Below are 17210 nucleotides of genomic sequence, written 5' to 3'. Positions count from 1 at the left end.
TTTGGTAGAAGGAATGAAAGGTTTGACTATTTTCTAAATAGTGAGAAAATACAAAAATAACTGAGGTACAAAGGGACTTCAAAGTCCTTGTGTAGGACTCCCTAAAGGTTAATTTGCAAATTGAGCCTGCGTGAGGAAGGCAAATGCAATGTTAGCATTCATTTCAAGAGGACTAGAATATAAAAGCAAGGTTGTGATGCTGAGATTTTATAAAGGACTGGTGAGGCTTCACTTGGAGTATTGTGAGCAGTTTTGGGCCCCTTATCTCAGAAAGGATGTGATGTGCTGAAACTGGAAAGGGTTCAAAGGAGCTTCACAAAATGATTCCAGGATTGAATGGCTTGTCATTTGAACAGCATCTGATGGCTCTGGGCCTGTAATTACTAGAATTCAGAAGCATGAGGGATGACTTAATTGAAACCTGAAGAATAGTCAAAGGCCTTGATAGAGTGGATGTGGAGAAGATGGTTCCCATAGTGGGAGAGTCTTAGACCAGAGGACGCAGCCTCAGAATAGAGGGGAGTCCTTTTAGAATGGAGATGAGGAGGAATTTCTTGAGTCAGAGAGTGGTGAATTTGTGGAATTTGTTGGCACAGGCAGCCACAGAGGCTAAGTCTTTATGTATATTTAAGGAAGAGGTTAATTGATTCTTGGTTTTCAGGACATGTAGGAATACAGGGAGAAGGCAGGAGATTATGACTGAAAGGAGAATTGGATCAGCCATGATGAAATGGAGAAGACTCAATGGACCAAGTGGCCTAATTCTGCTTCTATATCTCATGGTCCTATATGGGGCCCAAAACTACTCAAAATACTCTGAGTGCAATCTGACCAATGCTTTGAGAAGTTTCAGCATTACAGCCTTTATTTTATATTCTAATTCTCTCAACTTGAATGCTAACATTGCACTTACTTTTCTTACTATCAACTCAACCTGTAAGTTAACCTTCAGCGAATCCTACACTCAGTCCCTCTGCACCTCTGATTTCTGAATTCACTCCCCATTTAGAAAATAGTCTACAGCTTTATTCCTCCACTTACCTACACTGGGTTCCTTCTTTGCCAATTTTTGTCAAGTGTCTAACACATTCTGCAGTCCCTCTGCTTCTTCAACACTCCCTGTCCCCCCACCGATCTTTATATCATCTACAAACTTGGCCACAAAGCTACTAATTCCATCGTCCAGATCATTAACAAATAACATCAAAGATAGCAGGACCAACACTAACCCCTGAGGAGCACCACTGGTCACAGGGAGCCAGTTGGAAATGGCCCTTTTATTCTCAATCTTTGCCTCCTGCCAGTCAGCCATTCATCTATTCTATGTTAATATGTTTCTTATAAAGCCATGGACTCAGAATGGAGATGAGGAGAAATTTCTGAAGCCAGAGAGTACTGAATCAGTGAAATTCTTTGGCACAGGCAGTTGTTGAGGCCAAGCCTTTATATATATTTGAGACAGAGGTTGAAAAATTCTTGGTTGGTCAGGGGATTTAAGAATACAGGGAGAAGGCAGGAGATTGCAGCTGAGGGGAAAATTGGATCAGCCATAATGAAATTCCCCTAAAAACTACGATACCTCTGGCCAATGTTCAAACTGCATTCTTTATCTTTACTGATATCTCTGACTTCCTAGTACCTCAAATACATAATCACACTTGTCCATCCAAGCATATGTCTGCTTTGGCCATGAGGACAGGTTTAACTACTTTATTACTTACTGCTCAGAATCAAAATTCAAAAACCAGACACCGTCTCTCGGCAGTTTGGAATGCCTAACTGAACTGAGATAGAACTGAGGAACAGTAAAGGCAAAAAGACCCTAATGGGTGTTGTCTACAGGCCACCAAACATTAGCATGGATATTGGGTGCAAGTTGAATAGGGAGTTAACATTGGCATGTGGCAAAGGTAATGTCGCAGTAGTTATGGGGGATTTCAACATGCAGGTGAACTGGGAGAATCAGGTTGGTGCTGGACCCCAGGATAGGGAGTTTGTAGAGTGCCTATGGGATGCATTCTTGGAACAGCTTGTACGAGAGCTGACCAGGGACAAGGCTATTCTGGATTTAGTCTTGTGTAATGAACAGGATTTGATAAGCGATCTTGAAGTAAAGGAGCCATTAGGAGGTAGTGACCATAATATGATGTTTTTATCTGCAATTTGAGAAGGATAAGGACAGGTTGGAGGTGTCAGTGTTGCAGTTGAACAAAGGAGACTATGGAGCCATGAGGGAGGAGCTGGCCAAAGTTAGCTGGACGGATATCCTAGCAGAAAAGACGGTGGAACAGCAATGGCAGGTATTCTTGGGAATAATGCACAAGGTGCAAAATCAGTTCATCCCCCAGAGAAGGAAGGATTCAAAGGGTGGAAAGGGGCCATAGTGGTTGACAAAGGAAGTCAGAGATTGCATAGCATTAAAAAAAAGAAGTATGACAGAGCTAAGGTGAGTGGGAGGACAGATGACTGGGAAATTTTTAAGGAACTACAGAACTTAACTAAAAAGGCAATATGGGTAGAAAAATGAGGTATGAACGCAAGCTAGCCAGGAAAATAAAGGAGGATAGCAAAAGCTTTTTTAGGTATGTGAAGAGAAAGAAGATAGTTAAGAACAATGTTGGGCCCTTGAAGAATGAATTGGGTGAAATTGTTATGGGAAACAGAGAAATGGCAGAAGAATTTAATGAGTACTTTAGATCTGTCTTCACTAGGGAAGACACAAGCAATCTTCCAGATATTATGGATGGGCCAAGGACATAGGGTAACAGAGGAAATGAAACAGATTGACATTAGGAAGAAAACGGTGATGAGTAGACTGATGGGACTGAAGGCTAACAAATCCCCAGGTCCAGATGGTCTGCATCCTAGGATACTAAAGGACGTGGCTCTGGAAATTGCGGATGCATTGGTAATTATTTTCCAATGTTCCTTAATTTCAGGATCAGTTCCTGAGGATTGGAGAATGGCTAATGTTATCCCACTTTTTAAGAGAGGAGGGAGAAAACAGAATTATCGTCCTGTCAGCCTAACATCAGTAGTGGGGAAGATGCTAGAGTCCTTTATTAAAGATGAAATAGTGGCATTTCTAGATAGCAGTGATAGGATTGGGCCGAGCCAGCATGGATTTACCAAGGTCAAATCATGCTTGACTAATCTATTGGAGTTTTTCGAGGATGTAACCAGGAAATTAGACAAGGGAGATCCAGTGGATGTAGTGTACCTTGATTTTCAGAAGGCATTTGATAAGGTCCCACATAGGAGATTGGTGGGTAAAATCAGAGCTCATGGCATTGGGGGGAAGATATTGACATGGATAGAAAACTGGTTGGCAAATAGAAAGCAAAGGGTAAAGGTGAATGGGTGTTTCTCGGAACGGCAGGTGGTGACTAGTGGGGTGCCACAGGGCTCAGTATTGGAACCACAGCTGTTTACGATTTACATCAACGATTTAGATGAAGGCATTGAGAATAACATCAGCAGGTTTGCTGATGATACTAAGCTGGGTGGCAGTGTGACATGTGATGAGGATGTTAGGAGAATTCAGGGTGACTTGGATAGGCTGAGTGAGTGGGCAGATACTTGGCAGATGACGTTTAATGTGAATAAGTGTGAGGTTATCCACTTTGGGAGTAAGAACAGGAAGGCAGATTATTATCTGAACGGTGTAGAGGTAGGTAAGGGAGAAATACAAAGAGATCTAGGAGTCCTTGTTCATCAGTTACTGAAGGTGAATGAGCAAGTGCAGCAGGCAGTGAAGAAGGCTAATGGAATGTTGGCCTTTATTACAAAGGGAATTGAGTACAAGAGCAAGGAAATCCTTTTGCATTTGTACAGAGCCCTGGTGAGACCACACCTGGAGTATTGTGTACAGTTTTGGTCTCCAGGGTTAAGGAAGGACATCCTGGCTGTAGAGGAAGTGCAGCGTAGATTCACGAGGTTAATTCCTGGGATGTCTGGACTGTCTTACGGAGAGAAGTTAGAGGGACTGGGCTTGTACACGCTGGAATTAAGGAGATTGAGAGGGGATCTGATTACATCATATAAGATTATTAAGGGATTGGACAAGATAGAGGCAGGAAATATGTTCCAGATGCTGGGAGAGTCCAGTACCAGAGGGCATGGTTTGAGAATAAGGGGTAAGTCATTTAGGACAGAGTTAAGGAAAAACTACTTCTCCCAGAGAGTTGTGGGGGTCTGGAATGCACTGCCTCGGAAGGTAGTGGAGGCCAATCTCTGGATGCTTTCAAGAAGGAGCTAGATAGGTAACTTATGGATAGGGGAATCAAGGGATATGGGGACAAGGCAGGAACCGGGTATTGATAGTAGATGATCAGCCATGATCTCAGAATGGCAGTGCAGGCTCGAAGGGCTGAATGGTCAACTTCTGCACCTATTGGTCTATTGTCTATAAACCTTCATCTATAATTCCCAGCTGTAGAGTGGTGGCACTCATCTGCTGGGACATAGACATGATGGTGTGCCGAGCCCAAGAGCAACATGTGGCAGGCTCAGGTACTGGTTCTCCCAGATGCATCTTTGTTCCAGAACCTGTGCACTCAGAGGTGCTCAAATGGGGGCATGCTTCAAACATGGCTGAGCATCTAGGTGTGGCTTGCAGCCTACGGTCTGTCAGGAGACATTACTGGTGGCCAGGTATAGCTAAAGATAACTAAGAATATGTCTTAATGTGTGATACATGAAATAAAGAACCTTGACCTCAGACTCAAGGTCTGCTTCAGCCTCTTTCCATTCCTACCACGCTTGGTCCCATATTCCTATGGACTTTGTCACTGGTCTTCTGGTATCTTGGGGTAAGCCAGTAATCATGGTGATTGTAGACTGATTCTCCAAGGTCTACCACTTTGTACCACTTCCCAAACTACCATTTGCTTCAGAGACTGCCAAGCTCATGTTACAGTATGTCTTCAGGATTTACGGTTTACCCTAGGACATCATCTCCAATTGAGGCCTTCAGCTTGCTTTTAAGTTTTGGAAGGCGTTTTTGTAAGTTTATTGGTTCCTCTCCCAGGTTAGCCATCTGGGTTCCATTTGCAAACCAATGGACAAAGAGAGAGGGTTAACTAGAACCTTGAGCGAACACTCTGATATCTAGCCCTGGGGAACCCTATAACCTGGAATGACAACCTGATCTGGGTGGAGCTTGCACACAATATATTTCAGCATTCGTCACTGAATGTCCTCTTTTGATTGCCAATTTGGATACTGTCCTCCTCTGTTTCTGGAAGAAGAAGCGGAGTTGGGGATTCCATCAGCAGATGAACTGGTCCAGAGATGGGTTAACGAGAGACACACTTGTGGCCAATTCATGGCAGCAACAACAAGACCAGGCCAACTGCCAGAAACATCAGGCACCAGCACTCCTTTCCAGTTGGCAGGTCTGACTCTCAACTAGAAATTTCTCTATGTGGGTTGGATCCAGAAAATTGGCCCCTAGTCACATCAATCCTTCAAAATCCTGCAACACAGTTACTTATCATTTCCAACTCCTGACACCTTGCAGATTCTCCCCACATTCTATGTGTCCAGTCTCAAGCCCTTCAGTGCCAGCACCTTGGCTCCGGTTCCCAAACCTTTTCTGTCTTCCAGAATTGCTGAGGGACATCCCATCTTTACAGTCTGGTAACTTTTGGAAACACCCATTGTTTGAGGCAAAAGGCAGTATCTTGTAGATTGGGAGGGATATGGAGTGGAAGACAGAAGTTGGATTCCTTCACGAAACATCTTAGACCCTACCTTGATAGAGGACTTTCACCAGCACCATTCAGATGACCCTTGGCTAGCAGGAGCCGACTGTGGGGTTTGGGGGGGGGGGGATAGTGTTTCTGTCATGGTCCCAGCTGAACAGAGGAAGTCATTCAAATCTTGGCACTCCATCTCCCCAGAGCTCATTTAGCTTTTGCTGTCCCTTTAAGAGTCAGACTGCCAATTATTGCCATTTTCCTTCATGGAAAGTCCCATGCTGAGCACTGATGGCTCATTCTTAGGAGTTCAATTTCTTGTTGAATCAGAACCAATATCATTGGCATATGTCATGAAATTTGTTCTTATGTGGCAGCAGTACATTGCAATAAATAATGTAAACAATGCAAATTACGTAAGTATATACTGTACATATATTAAAAAGTTACATGAAATAATAAAGAGAGGAACACTGCAGACATGTCTGTATTGATTTCCATTTGCCATTTGTCAGCCCATTTTTCCAGCTGGTTAAGGTCCTGTAGCAATTTTTTATAGTCTTCCTTGTTGTCCACTACACCCCCAATTTTGATGCCATCCATAAATTTGCTGATCCATTTAAGTACATTATCATCCAGATTGTTGATACAATGGACCCAGCGGTTCTGGAGAAGTGAGCACAATTTAAAAGCATGTAAGGCTTTGAAGAGAAAAGGGAGGTGTCAGTTGTGAGGGTGGAGGGCTGAAGTTTTCGGCTTATGAAGAGATTGCCGATAATGACAGATTCGAAGGGAAGGCTAGAAGTACATGAACAGAGGGAGAACCATTAACTACAGCAAGCAGCGTAAGAGCCAGGACGGAGGGTTCAGTGAACAGCATTTTAGTGGGATTAGAACTTGAGGGAGAAAAATAAAATTGCATAAGGCTTGTGGGGAGTAAGATAGGAGGGGCAATGTTTACTGGTTCACTTGCTCAGTAAGGGAAGTATATAAGACAGGAAGAGGTCAGAAAAAAACAACCCTGGTAAATGCACTGATGAGGTGCAGGTGAACTGTTGAAGTGTGATAGCAGCTTTCAGAGGCCCAGTGATGACTGTTATGATGGATGTAGTGAACAATAACCAGAGAGCTTCAGAGGGAAGCGGTGGGTTCAATAAGGATTGAGAGAGATTTGAACGTGCATAAACATGCATACACAGAATTCCCTTAAGTTTTGACATTTTGGATTGCAGCCAGCAATGAAAACAGGACACTATTGATTTGAAACTCTCATGACGAGTTTACTGGTTATCCAACCTTGGATTCGCAATTTATACATAATCTTGAAAAGGCAAATTTAAAATTCCTTTATCAGTGAGATAGAATTTACTTCCATTCCAGCCGCAGTATTCTTTATTTTTGTGGTACTGACTGCATCGACAACATTGGCAATGCACAGACAAAGCAACTTGAAAGGGCCACGAGGTCATAAAATAACCAGCCTTTAGTAGCATGTCCAAAAGGGTGATGAAAAGTGTATCTGATTAAGGTAGCATGCCCTGTGCTTAACAATTGCAGCCAGTATGCTTACACCCATCTGATTTTAAAAAATGTGTTGCATTGTGAAGGCAGTGGGAGTGTAGCATACTTTTCCGTGGGTGTACGGCTGAGTATTTCAATAAGAATAAAAGTGTTGATTGAAAAGCAACCAAGAATTGGCAACATTATGTTGAATTATCACAAAGGAGTGGTTTCTACGTTTCCAAAAAAAGAAGGGTAAACGTGAAGTAGATCAGTTTTCACTGTGGAAAGTGTTCGGCACTGATTATATCAATCTCACAAAATCAGGACATACAGAATTCTGGTGATTCTTGATTTAGTAGTGCATGCATTTTATACCATCTGTCCATTGCTGTCAGTATGCAATAATTTCAATAGGCACATTTAAGGTCAGAGAAATATATACAATATACATCCTGAAATTAGTTTTCTTCGCAAACATCCATGATAACAGAGGAGTACCCCAAGAATGAATGACAATTAAATGTTACAACCCCAAAGCCCTACACCTCCCCCCTCCCATGCATAAGCAGCAGCAAAGCCATGACACCCCCTCCCCCACCGAGCACTCCATCGGCACCCCCACCGAGCACTCAAGTGTACAGCAAAGCATCAATAAAAACACAGATCTGCTGTACCCCAAAGACTACTCATTCACCCAGTATTCGACACACCACAAGCTCTCTCTCCTCCTAATAACAGTGAAAGGGCAGACATAACAAAAACAACTTGCCGATTTATGGAGTTAAAAGTCTGTTGCATCACTTTTTCCAAGCTCTGTGCCCAAAGAACTCAGGTCCCTGGGCACACAGCCAGCAGCCAGCTCACTGCTTACGATCTTCCGTGTGCTCCCACGACACATCAGGTGGCAGCACTGGCCTCGAATCAGCCTGTTCCCAGAGCCACAAAAATCCACCACTGAAGGCACGCTAGTCTTCCAGGCCACATCCTTGGCATATCAAGAAGCGCCCAGTTGTGAGGCCTTGAGAGCAGGTCCCATTTCCGCAAAGAACTGAAGTCAGCATGTAACTTCAGGTCAGGGTCTTCAAAAGAACCTTGAAAAGGAAAAAAAAGATAGAAATAAAGCTGTTTACAAAGATTCAAGCAAAGGAGTCACCATTAGGAGCCATCTTCCTCCTAAGTTCCACCCACTATAAGTTAGAATAATGTGTATTCAAGACACTGAAGATGCTGAATGGATCAGGAAGAGTCTGTAGAGGGAAATGGACAGTTAATATCTCATGTTGAGATGCTGTATCTGAACTGAGAGAATCAAGGGAAGAGAGCCAGAATAAAAAGATGAGAGGGAGGGGTGGGCAAGTGCAAATGACCAGGTGCTGTGTCTCACCATGGCCGACGTGAGAAGAACCCTGTGCAGGATCAACCCACGGAAGGCTGCTGGACCAGACAACATCCCTGGTAGAGTGCTCAGAGCATGTGCAGACCAGCTAGCAGATGTTCTCACTGACATCTTCAACATCTCCCTGAGCAGCGCCCCCATTCCAACATGCTTCAAGGCCACCACCATTGTCCCCGTGCCGAAGAGGTCTTCAGTGTCCTGCCTAAATGACTACCAACCCATTGCACTTACATCCATCATCATGAAATGTTTCGAGAGGCTCATCATGAGGTATATCAAGACCCTGCTGCCCCCCTCACTGGACCCCCTGCAGTTTGCATACCGTCCCAACTGCTCAACAGATGACACCATTGCCACCACCCTCCACCCGCCCTAATCCATCTGGACAAAAAAGACACATACGTTCGGATGCTGTTCATAGACTTCAGTTCAGCATTCATCACAAGCATCCCTCAGAAACTGATTGGAAAGCTGAGCCTACTGGGCCTGAACACCTCCCTCTGCAACTGGGTCCTAGACTTCCTGACTGGGAGACCTCAGTCAGCCCGGATCGGGAGCAGCATCTCCAACACCATCACACTGAGCACGGGGGACCCAGGGCTGTGTGCTCAGTCCACTGCTGTTCATTCTGCTGACCCATGACTGTGCTGCAACACACAGCTCGAACCACATCATCAAGTTCGCCGATGACACGACCGTGGTGGGTCTCATCAGCATGAACGATGAGTCAGCTTACAGAGAGGAGATGCAGCGGCTAACGGACTGGTGCAGAGCCAACAACCTGTCTCTTAATGTGAACAAAACAAAAGAGATGGTTGTTGTCTTCAGGAGGGCACGGAGCAACCGTTCCCTGCTGAACATCGATGGCCCTCACTAGAGATCATAAAGAGCACCAAATTTCTTGATGTTCACCTGATGGAGAATCTCACCTGGTCCCTCAACACCAGCTCCATAGCAAAGAAAGCCCAGCAGCGTCTCTACTTTTTGCAAAGGCTGAGGAAAGTCTATCTCCCACCCCCCATCCTCATCACATTCTACAGGGGTTGTATTGAGAGCGTCCTGAGCAACTGCATCACTGCCTAGTTCGGAAATTGCACCATCTCGGATCGCAAGACCCTGCAGTGGATAGTGAGGTTAGCTAAGAAGATCATCGGGCTCTCTCTTCCAGCCATCACAGATGTTTACACTACACGCTACATCCACAAAGGAAACAGCATTATGAAGGACCCCATGCAACCCTCATACAATCTCTTCTCCCTCCTGCTGTCTGGGAAAAGGCTCCGAAGCATTCAGGCTCTCACGACCAGACTATGTAACAGTTTCTTCCCCCAAGCTATCAGACTCCTCAATACCCGAAGCCCGGACTGACATCTTGCCCTATTGTCATGTTTATTATTTATTGTAAATGCCTGCACTTTTTTGTGCACTTTATGCAGCCCTGTGTAGGTCTGTAGTCTAGTGTAGCTTTCTCTGTGTTGTTTTTTTTTATTACGTAGTTCAGTCTAGTTTTTTGTATTGTGTCATGAAACACCATGGTCCTGAAAAATGTTGTTTCATTTTTACTATGCACTGTACCAGCAATTATGGTCGAAATGACAATAAAAGTGACTTGACTTGACTTGATTGGTGAATCCAGGTGAGGAGGGTGATTGGCAGATGGTGGGGGGAAGAATAGGAGTAATGACAGAGACTGGGATGTGATAGGTGGAGACAAGCAAGGGCTGCAGGCAATGGAATCTGATAGGAAAGGAACCAAATAACAGAGGGAGGCAGATGGGAACATTGCAGAGAGGGGATGAGACACAGTGGGCGAGTGTGTGGTGATGGACAGATAGAGTAGGAAAAGGAGTGAAAACAAACTGGGTAACAGTGGATAAGTGCCAGGGGTGTGGTGGTAGTAAAAGTGTGTTGGAGAACTTTGAAAGAACAAAAGGAGAGATGAAGAGACATAGGGGAAACAGATCACCCAAAATCTGAAAAATGCAATATTCATGCTGTTGGGCTGTAGACTACCCATGCAGAATATGAGGCACTATTCTTCTAGTCTGTGTCTGGCCTCACAGTGTTTGAGGAGGTGGCCAACAACAAACAGGTCAGTGTGAAAATGAGGAAAGGAGCCAAAATAGCTTGCAACCTGAACTCCGGATTGATATGGCTGTTGTAGTGCAAGTGCTCAGCAAATTGGTTAGCTAGTCTACCCTTCCACTTACCAACAAAGAGGAGGGCCCTGTCACCAACAGACAAACCTGGAGGAGCTGCATGGAAACTTCTGCCTCAGCTGGAAGGGCTGTTTAAGGCCTTGGATGGCGGAGAGGGAGAGGTTGTGGGGTCAATGTTACATTTCCCACAATTGCTGGGAAAATGCCTGAGGAGAGATTACCTAAATTTGTAATTATGTTTTAGGCTTGAATAACTGAACTGAAATGTTTAGTGAACCTTTTGATAATAGCGTGCTAAAATAGAGACCGCGTATGTATATTTTCCACACAGATGTGAAGACAAGTATGGCTGCTTTCTGAAGGAATTCATTATGTCGTGCCCTTCTCCCAGCAGGATGCCAGAACAATATTTGCTCAAGTGTAATCATTCTGAGAGCAAGCATTGGCCCGTGGTGTCAACTGATTATACTCACAGCTTCCCAGGAATCTCCCTTGCACCATTTAGTTAACAAGGAGTAACCACTTACATTATATGAATTTCACAGAGGTCTTTCTGAACACCAGTCAGTTCTAGACAGAAAGGCTGGATCCATCCTCATAAAACGTGAAATCAAAGCAGAAACAATAGTGACAGTGTTTTAAAGCTAATGATTGAAATGAAGAATTATGTTCATAGGTCCTTTATGAGTAGTCATTTGATTTTTTTAAAAAGCTGTTCATTATTTGTGGTTATCCTATATGCTTTGTGAGAACACACACAAAGCATTGGAAATCTGAGTAGGTCAGGCAGTGTCTGTGGATAGGAATAAGCAGCCCATGCTTAGGGTAGAAGCTCTTCATCAGGACTGCAAAGAAAGGGAGAGGATGCCCAAACAAGAAGTTGAAGGAGCGGAAGGAGTACAATCTGGCAGATGGTGGATGAAACTAGGTGGGCAGGACGAGGATGAAGTGAGAAGCTGGGAGGTGATATGTGGAAGAGGTAAAGGGCAGAAGAAGAAAGACTCTGATGGGAAAGGACTGGGGATCATGGAAGGAGGGGCTGGGCAGGTGAGAAGAAGAGAAAAAGTAAGAGAGGAGCCAGAACGGGGAATGGAAAATGAGAGAAGGGGAAGGGGGGACAAATTACCAGAAGTGACATCAGGCTGGAAGCTTCCCAGATGGAATATGAGGTATTGCTCCTCCAACCTGACAGGGCCTCATCATAACAGTTGAGGAGGCAATAGATTGACACATTGGGATGGCAATGGGAAGACGAATTGAAATGGATGGCCAATGCGTGGGAAATCCTGCCTTTTGTTCAAAGTTCAAAGTACATTTATTGTCAAAGTATGTATACATTATACAACCTTGAGTTTCGTCTCCTTACAGGCAACCACAAAACAAAGAAACCCCAAAAAATAATAAAAAGAAGACTGTCAAACACCAAAGTGCAGAGAGAGAGAGAGGGGAAGAAAAAAAATAATGCAAACAATAAAAGTAAGCAAATAACACCCAGAACATAAGTGAGTCCATAGACATGAAGCCTGGAGCAGCCAGAGCAGGCCACAGCCTCGGTCTCAGTTCAGCACAGGGCCAAGTAGATGTCACAGAGAGCACAGAGGCCTGACCCTTGACTCCTGTCCTGACACCCTATCTTTTCAATCCATCTGGCCTGGCATTTAAATTGCTCAAACATCAGTTCGTTCCTCACACTAGGTCCTAAGCCCTGTCGCATCAATCCCCTCTGGGCCTGTATGTGGCTTGCAGAGTGAAGGTAGTTGATGAAACAGTCCACTAATCTATACTAAGCAGAATATATTGAATATTTGTCATGGGTCAAAATTTCAGAAGGCCCAAAAGAAACTCCTAAACTATCACTATTAGCTATATCTTCGGCACAAACTGTATTTAACTTTTCAAAAACAAAGCTTTCATGGATCATAAGCTTTATTCGCATTTGTTTATTTTCCCTTGCATTGTAACTTAACTGAAAATTAAATCTTCAGCATTGCCATTCATTTACTAAACCCATAAAAATCAATTAATAATCACTCATTGATAGCTTCAAAATAGATTAGTATTATTAATGCAGTATATTTTAACAGTTTAAAAAATCAGTAACTTTAAGCAGAATGTACAATTCAAATGAGACAAGAGACATTGAACTCACAATTTTACCCATCAGAATAAAATTGGAAGTCTTAGTTCATTCCTAGATGAGGAATGGATCAATGTTGCTGAGGAAACCTAAGGGTCTCTTCATATGATTGATATTATGTACTGTATAGGATTGGGAGCTCAGATACATACCGCAATCCAGGACTGATGGAAAAGACATTATAATTTTTGTGAAGCGGGGGAAGGGTAAATTGGCTGAAATGTAGACCTGTTCTATGAAAACACCAAAGAATTAGGAAGTTGTTCTGACATCAATTCATGTTTTTCTTGGAAGCTCTCCTCAAGTCGGAGGCAGAGAGCAAACGACAAATTTCACATTTAGATCTAGAAAGTTTAGGTTAATTAAAGAGTAGAGCAGCAGGCGCATCTCCTGAGACAGAAGGTCATTTGGATTTGCAATCATCGAATGAGAGGAAGGAATGGGAATGATTTAAATTTTTTTGTGTTTCCTTTGCAGTGTGTATAAATGTATCATCGGGTCCATAATACATGTTACTATACAACTGCTTTAGGGTCAAAAAGAGATTTAAAAAATGCTGCCTTAGCACTTTGACTCAAATACAAGTTCCAGTGTTCCACTCTTTTCAGAACCATTTGACTTTAATTAGCTTTTTCAAACTATAAATGAGAATTCATTCCAATAACAAAATTGCATTAATCATATACCGTATATAAAGTAACCAATTAACACTCTTAGTAAACACTAGCCCATTGTGTCAAACTGAATCACTATCAGCAAGTTAGTCAGATACAGAAATGATTTGAGTGTGTGGAAGAAAGTAGCCAATATTCTGTAACTCAAAATCATTCAATTCTAAGATATCAGCTTTGGTACAGCATGCAGGAATATTATTGTTTGAGCCAAAGCCAGTATTTAATTAATGAGAATCCAGGGAGAAATAATAACCTAGATAAAAATGCAAGACCATAAGACATAGGAGCAGAATTAGGACATTCAGCCCATCAAATCCCCTCCACCATTCACTCATGGATGATTTATTTTAACTCTTAAATCTAGCCTCTTGCCTTCTTCCCACAACCTTTGACACCCTTACTAATCAAGAAGCTATTATCCCCTGCCTTAGATATACCAAGTGAATTGGCCTGCACAGCTGTCTGTGACAATGAATTCCACAGATTCATCACCCTCTGGCTAAAGGAATTCCTTCTCATATCTGTTCTAAAGGGACATCCTTGGATTAGGAGTCTGTGCCCTAGACTCTCTCACTAATGAAAACATCCTCTCCACGTCCACTCTATATAGGCCTTTCAATATTCGATAGGGTTCTATGAGATCCACCCTTATTCCTCCAAACTCAAGCAAGTTCAGGCCCAGAGTCATTAAGTGTTTCTCATATATTAATACTTTCATTCTTGTGAACCTCCTCTGGTTCACTCTGGACACTCTGAGCCTCCTCTGGACCCTCTCCAATTCCAGTGCATTGTTCCATAAATATGGGACCCAAAGCTGCTCACAATACTCCAAGTGTGGACTGAGCAGTGTTGTATAAAGCCTTGCTTTCCTATTTTAGTCCTCTCACAATGAATGCTAACATTGCATTTGTCTTCCTTACCACCAACTCAACCTGCGCATTAACCTTTAGGAAATCCTGCATGAGGATTCCCAAGTCCCTTTGCCCCTCAGATTTCTGAACTTGCTCCCATTTAGAAAATTGTCTGTGACTTTACTCCTTCCCTACTCTGTATTCCATTGGGCACTTCTTTGCCTGCTGTTCTAATCTATCTACATTATGACTTTTTGCAGACTCCCTGCTTCCTCAAAACTACCTGCCCATCCAACTATTTTTGTATCACGCCCAAACCTGGCCACAAAAACACCAATTCTGCCATGCAGATCAATAATATATAACGTGAGAAGTAGCAGAATGCCACTAGCCATGAGCAGCCAACTAGAAAAGGACCCCTTTCTTCCTGCCTGTCAGCCTGACCATACTACTACCTTTCCTGTAATACCATCTTCTTTAGCTGCCTCATGTGCTGCACCTTGTCAAAGACCTTTTGAAAATTCAAGTGAACAACATCCACTGACTTTACTTTGTCCACCCTACATGTTATTTCCTTAAAGAATTCCAACAGATTTGTCAGGCAAGATTTCTCCAAAAGGAAACCATGTTGACTTCAACCTATTTTATTGTGTGCCTCACAGTAGCCCAAAACCTCATCATTAATAATGGACTCCAACATCTTGCCAACCACTGAAGTCAGACTAACTAGCCTTTTGTATAATTTCCTTTCTTCTGCCTCCCTCTTTTCTTAAAGTGTGGAGTGACATTTGTGATTTTCCAGTCCTCCAGAACCATTCCAGAATCAAGTGAACACTACTAATGCTTCCACAATTTCTTCAGCTAGCTCCTTCAGAATCCTGAGCTGTAGTCCATCTGGCCCAGATGACTTATCTAACTTCAGAGCTTTTAGCTTCCCAATCACTTTCTCCTTAGCAATTGAGCCTACGCTCACTTCTGTAATACTGTATTAAGTAAAAAAAAACTTTTCACCAAATGTGATTGAATCAGAAAAAGCTCTGTAAAAAATAGGATGTAATATTGCATCAACATCTTTTGAGCATTTCAACAGATGGAGTGTTGAAGTGTCACTTGAATTTATGACACAATTTTACTATTGTATTACCACTTTTAAAAATAATTATAATATAATTCATATCTCAGGATACAATAGACTCACCCCAATGGCATACTCAAGGAGAGAAGTTAATTTGATTTTCGTTGGATTTATACTCATGTCAAAATGATAATCTTTGTTGTATTTAATAAGGGTACTACAAATGTTTATGTCTGTAGTAAGAAGTTCCTTTTTAATCAGGATATCTATAACTGGATAGAATAAACATTTGATCTGAGAGTTCACTATTCAATATTAATAGCTGACAGATCCCTTGTTAAAATATTAATAAAAATCTTAACACTACATCCTTAAGTTGATTGCTTAAACAATTGTTCCTTCCCTCTTTCTTTGTATGAATTATTCCCTTGTGTGAAGTCATGATTTCAAAGGATAACTGCAAACTGACAGTCTCAGTAAATAGTATCACAAGTACAGTGGAATAATCCTTTCAGAAAAGAGCAAGCCTTTCAATAAAAATAGCTTCATGGGTATTTTCTAAATTTATGACAGATTTTTGTTTATTTCTGTGTTAATATCTATAAAGCACATGCTGCATACAAAGAAATTTCATGAATGCTTTTATGATAGCTTTTAGTATGCTATTTTAGCTCTGCATGTAGGATAATTTGACTTTCATAGACCTTAGACTAAATTTACCATTTAAAATGGTAAAGATATTCTTGCCATAGAGGGAGTACAGAGAAGGTTCACGAGATTGATTCCTGGGATGGCAGGACTTCCATATGAAGAAAGACTGGATCAACTAGGCTTATACTCACTGGAATTTAGAAGATTGAAGGGGGATCTTATTGAAACATATAAAATTGGACAGGCTAGATGCAGTAAGATTGTTTCCAATGTTGGGGAAGTCCAGAATGAGGCGGTCACAGTTTAAGGATAAAGGGGAAGCCTTTTAGGACTGAGATGAGGAAAAACTTCTTCACACAGAGAGTGGTGAATCTGTGGAATTCTCTGCCACAGGAAACAGTTGAGGCCGGTTCATTGGCTATATTTAAGAGGAAGTTAGATATGGCCCTTGTGGCTAAAGGGATCAGGGGGTATGGAGAGAAAGCAGGTATACGGTTCTGAGTTGGATAATCAGCCATGATCATACTGAATGGCGGTGCAGGCTCGAAGGGCCAAATGGCCTACTCCTGCATCTATTTTCTATGTTTCTACGTTTCTAAAATATGATCAGTAGCATTGTTTTTTTTAACTCCACGATGAAGCACTTATAAAGTATTTAAAACATGTTCTTTTGAGGTGTGGTGATAATTTGAATCTCCGTGAGTAGGGAAGCAGTTTCAATCATGCATAACAAAACAGGAGCAAAATACACAAAATACTGGAGGAACTCAACAAGTCCGGCGGCATCTTTGGAATTGTATAATCAGTTGGCGTTTGAGCTGCCATCCTTCTGCAGGCCTCAACAGAGCAAAACAGAACTACAAGAGTATTTGTGGAAAATAATTTTCATAGCAATGTGGAAAGAGCTGGACAGAGTATTCTACAGAAGCCTGCACAGACTTGATATACTTAATGTCCATATTCTATGTGGCCAAGTTTGTGGATGATACTAAGATTATGTTGAAGGGCAGGTTGGAAAACTGTGAAAAGAAGTGGCAGATGAAATACAGTGCAGTGTAGAGAAAT

Source organism: Hypanus sabinus, chromosome 1 (assembly GCF_030144855.1).
Source record: "Hypanus sabinus isolate sHypSab1 chromosome 1, sHypSab1.hap1, whole genome shotgun sequence".
NCBI lineage: Eukaryota > Metazoa > Chordata > Chondrichthyes > Myliobatiformes > Dasyatidae > Hypanus > Hypanus sabinus.
This window is presented reverse-complemented; position numbering follows the sequence as displayed.